Source organism: Gnatocerus cornutus, unplaced genomic scaffold (assembly GCF_029298725.1).
Source record: "Gnatocerus cornutus isolate USDA-ARS CGAHR unplaced genomic scaffold, icGnaCorn1.1 Chromosome13, whole genome shotgun sequence".
Lineage (NCBI taxonomy): Eukaryota > Metazoa > Arthropoda > Insecta > Coleoptera > Tenebrionidae > Gnatocerus > Gnatocerus cornutus.
The window spans coordinates 1,885,940-1,895,966 of NW_028275361.1; the positions used below are offsets into that span (position 1 = coordinate 1,885,940).

The following is a 10,027-nucleotide window of genomic DNA, read 5'->3' on the forward strand; positions in this document are numbered from 1 at the left end:
CGTTGCAGTGGAACTAGTAGCTGATGAGACGTTCTGAACTGTTCGGGTTCGCCACCCTTCTGGTTCGTTGATCTCGCTTGGCTTTGATTTTATCACTTGCGTTTCCCTACCGTTCAGTGATAAATTTCTGAACTGTACTTTCTCTATCCTGTGGGTTTGAAATTTTCCCACTATTGCTGATAAAGATTGCAAATATTTGAGATTGAACCTCGTACCCGCTACGTACTCGTGGAACGCTGTGCTTGTGATTCCATATCCAGCTAGGCGTTGTGCTATCTCAGGTCTGCGTGGTCTAATTAGATAGAATTTCCCAATTAGGTTTGTAGTAAATTCTGTTCCAGCAGGTTTTCCTATGTGGGAGTTTGAATTTTTTTCAGCTTGTTCTGCAGCTAATGCCATAACCAAGTCCCCAGCTATTCATAATGAAGGAACTTCTTCAAAGATGTTGTTGGTGTCGGCGTTGACTGCTGCGGCATGATAGCCTCTGAAGTTCTGAACGATTGCTGTTGGAAGAGGAGGTATTTCAAGTCTTGTCTTCTTTCCCATACCGTCGGTGAAGTTACCTATTTGTGACAGAGTGCCGTTGTATAATATGACATTTTTTCTTTTTTTAGCATTTTACATTATTTAGCATGTATTTCTGCTTTCACACCAACATTTGTTTCAGAGAATGGGAATGACTTTAACTTCAGTCCACTTACAGTTTCCCACTTCAATTGGTCACTATTCTCATCCTGTTCATTTTCATTGTATTTTTCGTCACTTTCCTGCAAACTTCTTTGAATGACTTCGTTTATTGTCTCTAATATCGTATCCGTTGCACTTGTACTTGCATTACTTCCAAGTCTATTTTTTTCATTGATTGGTTCATTATCAGATGAATATTTATCTGAACTATTTGGAACAAATTCTTCCTCCGAATCTTCAAATTAGTATATTATGAAACGCGTTTCATAATGAACATTTTGCCGCACGCATGTTTTTAGGTAGTAGTAAGTGCGGCAAAATGCATTATGAACAAGTATCATACGCTATTGTTTCTATTTCGCCCATTTTTAACGAAAAAACTTGATTTAGAAATCTAGGGAAATTTAGGGTAGTTGGCATTTGCAAAATGTTCAAGAAAAAAAAATCGAAGTAGCCAAATCTAATTTCAGTCAGTTTGACAGGTGTGACGTTTTGAGGTTACCGGAGCGCAAGAGAGCCATGAGAGCGAAGATGTTGATCATGATCATGATGGTTCTCTTGCATCCAAAGAGTTTTTTTCTGGTAAATTATTAAGCCAAGTACAACAAGAAATAATAGTGTATTGATCGATTTATCATGGTTTTTCAAAACCAAAATCTAAATTGTCAACGTTGACGGCAGGTTGACGGTTTGTCTGCTGCAAACCTAAGAAAAATATATGTTCCTGGAAATATTGGCACGGGATTGGTCCATTACGATACCGAAACGCGTATCGAAATATCTTCATTATGAACGCGAAATAGAAAAAAATTATCATCATCTTCGTCAGAAAGGCATTCCTGTCACAGGAACTGTAGACGTTGTTCTTGTTCATAATTCATTTTGTCGGCAACACTTGCACTAACACTTAACAAAACGTAAAATATTCAAAAATGATGTAGCTATCTTGCAAGCGACAAAACAATGGAATAAATATGTATAAGCAAACGTTGCAAAAATGCAAGTCGCGACCTGCAGATGTTGTGAATCGACACATGATACACGCGACCGATACGGCCAGAATTAAGTCACGGGGTCTTATGAATCATATGGTGGGTCTCGGCTTAAAAAGACTTAAAAAAAGTTTTTTCGAAACCAAATCGGGTTTATTCTATTTAACTAACCAAATGTAATAGTATTTTGAGATTATACAGTTGCGGCTAGCGACAAAACAATGGAATAAATATGTATAAGCAAACGTTGCAAAAATGCAAGTCGCGACCTGCAGATGTTGTGAATCGACACATGATACACGCGACCGATACGGCCAGAATTAAGTCACGGGGTCTTATGAATCATATGGTGGGTCTCGGCTTAAAAAGACTTAAAAAAAGTTTTTTCGAAACCAAATCGGGTTTATTCTATTTAACTAACCAAATGTAATAGTATTTTGAGATTATACAGTTGCGGCTAGATGACATTGTATGAAACCACACCACAAAAGTCATTGCGCTCGTAAACTACAATGTGTCGGTTGGCGATTATGGTTCCTTAATGACGTCACCTGCTGCTAGGCGGGTCAACATTTCAGCGTAGTGGCTGAGCAGTCTTTATAGTATAGAATCCTTGGTAAAAGGCGACAAACTTTGAAAGTGATGGTACTCTAATAAATCGCCATGAAATAACCATTGTTACGATGGTAATTCAAAAAATTTTGAGAATAGATAAAACAAGACAAGTTAAATCAAACTGTGTGATACAGCTTTTCGAAATTGGTCCCTTGAGCTTCTATACAAGAGTGCATGCGCTTGAACCAATTGCTAAAGCATCCAGCTCATGCCTCTTAGGCCCGGTATTTCAGAACTTGGTTAAAATCACGGTCAACTAACCATGGTTAAATGTTTACCAGAAAGTTAACCAAGAATGCGTATTTCACTGTTGAAACGGAGGGTTTAGATATTTCGTTTAACTAACCAACAATTTTCTAATGTTGGTAGTACTTTTGGTAATGTTAGCTGTCACCGGGCTGTCAACTCAGATGGAATAAGAGGTTATGTTAAGTGTGTTCCACCTGAAACTTAAAAATGGCAAACATTTACTCGTCTAGTGACAGTGACTCTGATGATGATGGTGTAATTAATTTTATCGTGCGTTTGGGCCGCATTCGTAAGGCTCCCAGAATTCAAGATCGTAGAGATCATTTCAATTATTGGGACGAGCAGGAGTTTTATCATAGATTTAGATTATCAAAAGTGACAGTGACATTACTTCTGAGCTTAATTTACGATGTAATAAAATATCCAACACATTGGTAATACTAATTTTTAAAATTTAGACAACAGTACTTTTATGTTTTTTAATTCGGAATCATGCACTCACTCCTTTAGAAATGCTGCTGATTACTTTAAGGTATTTTGCAACCGGCAGTTTTCTGATTGTTGTAGGTGACTTTGGTAGTATTCATAAGACTACTGCCGGCAGAGTCATTCACAGGGTAAGTGGAAAATAGAGGATTGATAACAAAGCAATTTAAATAAAACTTTAAGGTTTCACGAGCAGTTGCAAATTTGAGGGAGCGCTTTATTAGATTTCCCCGCAGCGAACTTGAAAAGCGGTCAGTTCAAAGAGGTTTCTATGATATAGCACGATTTCCAAGGACCCTTGGTGCCTTAGATTGCACGCATGTCAAGATCAAATCTTCAGGTATATAAATCCTTTGTCAAAACTGTACAAATTTGATGCAGGTTTAATTATTTCAGGTGGTGAAAATGCCGAAATTTATAGGAATAGAAAGAATTTCTTTTCAATGAATGTCCAAACAATTTGTAATTCCGATTTAGAAATTATTAACATTGTTGTAAGGTGGCCTGGCTCGACCCATGATTCTACGATTTTTAGAAATTCTGAAATATGCAGAAAATTTGAAAATGGGGAACTGGGCAATTCTTTACTGGTAGGACGCGGGTTATCCTGTGAAGAATTTTCTGTTAACTCCATTAGCTATGCCACAGACAAGGGCCGAAAATTTGTACAACGAGGGTCAAATCCGCACCAGAAATACCGTTGAAAGATCTTATGGTGTTTGGAAGCGACGGTTTCCGATACTGAGTAATGGTATTAATACGCACCTAAATACAGTCCCTTGGACAATAGTGGCAACAGCTGTGCTTCATAATTTGGCAATCATACAAAATGAAAACGAACCACCCCAGTTAACTGAAGAAGAGCAAAGGGCATTTAACTTGGTACATAATGTACCTGTAAACGACGTAGGGAACAGACATAATAACGATAATAATAACAATAGTGTGAGAAACGATTTAATTGTATATTTTTCAAACTTATGACTATTAATTATTTACACTATTTTTTAATAAACTTAGTTTTAAATCATGCTCCTCTTGCATCAGTCTTAATTTTAGTTTATGTTCCTCTTTCATGTGTTTGATACTTAAATCGTGAATTTCTTTTTTTCGACTGTTGTCTTCTTCCAAAAATTTTAGCTTTGCTTCTGAAACGGCTTTTTTCTGGTCCGTCAGCAAACACCACTTTAAATTTGTGACATTGCCACCAACTCTGGTATTACTGATAGCTGAAAAACATGTCTATTGTTATTTCTGAACTTGGTATTGATAACGTTACCTACCTTTCTTTTTTACCTGTAGTTGTTTGGCTGGAGGTTTGCGGAGCATTAAGGGGGTGTACTCTCTCCATTCCTCTACCTCTTCTTCTTCTTTACTGTTTACTGGTTCATCCTCACAGACTAAAATAAAGATCAGTTATTTTGTTTTGTTTAACAGAAGTGCATCGATTATTACTTGAAGTCTCGGCCTCAAACTCAAAATGATTTGGGCGAACCACCGGTGTCTTGGGGGCGGGGCCTTTGGCGCTCTTACTACTGCCTGGGTTATCTACGAAAAAAACATAAACAATTAAAAATGCTTTTAATATTTTTATTATGTACCTTCACTCCCACATGTTTGTTCCAGTTCATTATTTGAAGTAATAACTGAAAATTACATAAATTGTAATTTCAAAATATCTATTAAAGTTTGTATTTCAAATCACTTACCGTCACTGTCACAAATTGCTGGCAAACCAGTCAATCGTTCGCCTAAAATATCGTGAACAATGGCATCAATATGTCCAATTTGGCTGGGCTGTGACGGTCCGCCTACTGTTCCCTTTCGAAATTTCCTTTCTATTGCGTAATTTTTTGGGCTGGTTTTATTTATATTTGTCCACTTTTCCTTTAGATTTTTTGCAGTTTGAGGTAAAGTGCCAGACATTGCATTAAATTGCACTGCCAGGTTTTTTTGTCGATTTGTAACAATTCCAGATTCTTTGCACTCTAAAATTTTAAAATTTACTCGCACCAAATTAACCAGGGTCACAATTTCCCGTCATTCGAAGTTTTTTGATCGAACTCCACGCTCTGCACTCATTATTAAATAACAAGTTATGATTTGACAAACTGCAAACTTTGCAACGAACGAATACGACTGAACAACAACACTGTTAGGTACCAAATATTTTTCATGTGGCGCAGAGTTCATCCTAAAGGGCTTCATTAAAATTCTGGAATTTATTACACAACTTGCAATGCCAGATGTGTGCGATTACAATTTAAACTTGAAGAAATCCCAGAATGCGCGCGCAATAAATTTGGGTTAACCCACCCTCGCTACTCTGGTCAACTAACCAAGAAATTTAACCATTGGATGAGGGTAACCCAACACTGAAATACGCTTCAAACGAGTTAACCAAAAATTCTTGGTTTAACCAAGTACTGAAATACCGGGCCTTAGAGTAGCGCGTTAACTTCATCCTGTAATGCTCGCAGCGCGTCATAAGGACACTGAAATATTAGCATTAATTTTAATTCTAAAGATATGAATACATACCTTCAAAACACTTTTGTCGAAACTCGTCCAGAGACAATTCTGTCATGTCACATTCAGCAGTAGCTTTTGGGACATGACAGGATTCATCTAGTGGAACGACTTTAACAAGTTCTTCCCTCTTTCTTTTGCCTCAAACCTGGGACAGATCAGTGCAACTTAACGTGTCAAGATTCACAGTTCTGAAAAAATAAAGCAATAGTTATTAATTTTAAAACAAATCAACTTGTAAACATACAGCAAAGTGGCAACAATATGTTTGCACTTTGCCCCATCTTCTGTCTGGCAGCTGCACTAGCACGTCCACTGTTTGTAATTTGGTAGAATATTTATTATGTATTTGTTATAAGTGTACTTTTTGGGATCTTTTATTCACCTGAGTTATCGCCAAATCGATTTTCAATTTTATGCGGGACGGCGATGATTTTGAAGGTTAAACATCGGGCATGAACGCTTTGACCCCACAAAACTGCAGTTGCCAATTAAACCTGCTAAATAACGTTTTTCGCCTTCTTCTAAGGGCCGTGTTTTGGTAACACAAACTTGGCCGACACTCAAGTAAATAAATATAAATCTTAATATTTACAAAAAAAAAACGAAACTGAAAATAGTCACAAATAATACACAAAAACTAAAAACTACAATAATTTATTCTACTGTTTAACACAAAAAATAACCATAAACCGTCACTACATACACTGTATAATCTATCCACTTATCCCTCAAATGAAGTTTAGAACAATATCCGCAACGCGGCGCCACTTTGTTTCGTTTTGCCGAATTAGGAACCAAGTCAGAATAGTTCACACTTTCCATATTAATTATGTCAAAAAATGAGTTGCTATTGTTATTGTATGTTCCCGTGGATTCATTTGCTTTATTGTCCCTAACATCTTCTAATTAGTCATTGTCAGATGGAATTTTATGAATCAATGTCGTCTGAATTAATTTTTGACATTTGAAGAATAAACACTGGTAGGTTATTAATATATTATTAATATATTATTAATATATTAATATAATGGAAACACCATCAAATAGTTTCTATTTACATCACATACATTCAGTACAATAAAATAAGTTGCATTACTTTCTCGTCATTTCTCTCAACTCCTTGTAAAAAACACCAGTAGTTGGGAAGAAAAAATGCATATTGGTTCTCGTTATAAAAATAATTAAACAAAGTAAAATTACACATTGGAAAAATTTTAGCCAATGGAGTTCGTTCCTATACCGGACGTCAAATTAAAATTCAGATTGAAATGGTTTCGTTTTAAAAACAGTGGGCGGCAGAGGGTTAAACAAAAATGTATCATAAAACAGGAATATTATAAAATGTATGTATGTACAAAAATAACAGGAGAATTGTAACTACCATTATAACTTACTTAACTCAATAGACACAATAAAAAAACGACTAGCATATCAAAGAAAGAAAAAAAAATCATAAAACTGGACTGATCAACTCTTGGTACTGAAATTGCCTACATCTGCAGACACTTGTTAAATTTGACAGAACGGGAGGGAAGTTAAACGCTCTGCGAATGCTCCCAACAAACCTTTACATCCTTCGTCACAGCGTAACTTTTCATGCATAAAAAAATATGTTTCTACAATGCTTGTAGCCTGACATTTTTTTTTCTAAAGAGTTACATTCATGTTACTCCTATTGAATTTGGATTAAGTTTCGGATGGACGTGGTAGGTACTCTTCTTTGGATATCAGAATAACTGAGCACGTTGGAAAAAACTTTTAAGGAGAAGTCGTCGTTTTTTGGGAGAAAATTTTTTTTTTCTTTGGAGTCGGCCTGGCTTGAATGAATTGCGTGGGCTTTTGGACTCGGGCGACTTAGCGATATGCTATATTTTCTGAAACAAGTTTTTTTTGTATTTTTCTACCAGAAGATGGCATTTTAAGCAACATCTGACTTCTTTACAACTTTTCGAAACATGGTTAAATTTGTTATAGTTGTAACAGCGCAAAACTTCTAACTAACCAAAAGCCCGATATAACGTGTGATCCACAAAAATTTTATTTAGGGTAGGCTTTGACAAAATTTACGTAAGTCGAGAAAAAATTTGACAGTAGTTTGACATTTGTCATTTGATTTAATTTAAATTAGTTTTGCAATACATTGTTTATTCTGGAGAGACACACAGCAAATAAAATATTTACTTGATATGTTTTTTTAACAGTAGAATTGTGAGTAAGCATATTTTATTTCCGATCAATTTCATAATTGAAAACTTGTTTGCAAACAGCCTCTGATCTATTCCAATATTTCATATCATCTTGTTTCACTTTTGTGCGTTGATGAAATAGAGTTAATTTAAGACGTCAAATCTCACCAATTCTTCGTTGAAATTCATTATCAAAAGCAATCTGGATTTTTCAAGGTGGGCTAGGTCTTGAGGTTAAAAGCTTTCCCCTCTAACTCTGTGACAGCTTTATCTGGGAGTTTTTCTAAGTTGTTGTAAAAACTTATACGTCAACTATTGTGGGACAAGCCTTAAAATACAAAAGTCGTTTATGTGTACGAATCCACATGGTGACTTTGCTTAGCTTTTTAATTTTGAGCATAAAGTAGTTTTTTAAAATGTTTTTATTTTCTACGTCGACTCCTGAGAACTTCAAATAAAACTTCATGTTTAACTTGGGCTAGAATGTCGAAATCGAAAATTGAAATGACTATTTGTTGAATAATTTGTAATAACTTGGCTAGTAATTCTTAGTTCATTTCTTGTATTTTGGACTTTCGTGTCGTTAAAATGGGAGAGCATGACGATTTCGTCCGCATACTTTGTAGTGGTGGATCCATTATAATGATTTCTTTCAATTTATCGTATCTCAGCACACAGAAATTTTACTTTACACTATGCGAGATCATTGTAGATGTGTTCTATATTGTTTCTGCACGTTTCGATTTCTATAAAGCATTGTCAAAAATAGCACAGAGGATGGTTTAAGCTTGAATAGAAAAAAAATTAGATTTTTTATTTAATATTTTTTTTTATATAAATTAACTAAGTAAGTATTTCGTTCTTCCTTTGTGATGGTTTTGAACTACCATGCACATTTGCCATACATTTGGCATTTTCCATATCAGTTTCTCCATTGCACTTGGGATATTTGAATTTTACGGTAACTGACATTTTCTTCGCTTTGTTCACTTTGGTAATATTAATTAATTTTTGTTTAAAAGAGGAAATTAAATTTATAGAATTTTTGTGGAGTGAGAGTGGAAGTTGTTTGTAGAGGTTTCTTTTTATAAACATATTAGTTAGTGATAAAAACTTTCAAACGCCTTAAAAACGTTATGTCATAAACATGTTTTTTTAAGACGCTTTTCTAGTTTTAACATTCTATTTTTATGTTTAACACGACATTTTATTTAATGTACAATTACAATTTATTTTGGGATGTTCCACCACTCTTTTCTTCAACAAATTCTATGTTGGTTTGACAATGTTGATCTTTTCGAATACTTCGGTAAACTGCTGTGGTAAAAGAGTTTTAGAACCTTGACAATTGATGCACATTTTGTCAGCATAACACGTTTCTGTGATTTCAAATGCCAACTTGAAATGGTTTATTTACATCCAAAAACCTCTCACTTATAAAATCTTTTAGACGCAAGTCTTCATTCAACTTCTTTAAGGGGGGAAATAGGGTTAGGACAGCGTTTTCTCGTTGATTTTTATGATTTTTTTGCAGAATAACAGTAGAATATATATTATATATATTATATTTATTATTATATACTGTATTTTTTTTATGTATTTTCTTGAAAAACACCGAAGATAGCTATCGTGCGTTCAAATAAAAAACGGATCAAAGTCACCTTTGACATGCTTTTGTCAGCGTGGAAGTACATCGTATTTCAACTGAAACTGTGGCCCCAATTTTGGTGGCGACAAGTGTATGTAAGTGCAGAGTGTATGTGGACAGATAGGGATTTTATTTAAATTATTTTATTTTACTTTTCCAACAAATTCCTGATTTGATTATTTGTCAAATCAGGAATTTGTCGGAAAAGTAAAAGATTTGATGCAAAGTGAATAATAAGGAAGTTCTACGATGTGTTATGCGTGATCTTTAACTTAAAAAACAAAAATTGTAAATAAAACACTTGTGTTTTTCCGAATTTTACTGTGATTTGACCGTTTTGGATTCGTTTAATTGCTCTTAAGTTTAGAAACAAAGCAACTGGAACTAATGAATGTTTGAATAAAAAATAAGAGATGACATTATCAAGATTTCAAATCTCGAAGATTCTTTTTGTTTTATGTGCAACGGTCGGCAATTATTGACATCTCAACGTAAGGGCTTTAATTTAAAAATCTAAATGAGCCAAGTCATAATATAAACATTAGGGGATATTGCCCATCCAAACTAAATGTGAATAAACAAACGGATGCGCACCAACAAATTTCACAATACGCAGCCTCGCAAATCAGCTG

At 34.8% G+C, this 10,027-nt stretch overlaps 1 pseudogene; it reads right to left on the bottom strand.

Moving 5' to 3' along the window:
- Positions 1 to 5,079: 5,079 nt before the first annotated feature.
- LOC148166793 (uncharacterized) lies at positions 5,080 to 6,143 on the bottom strand (annotated as a pseudogene).
- Between the last annotated feature and the right edge of the window lie 3,884 nt (positions 6,144 to 10,027).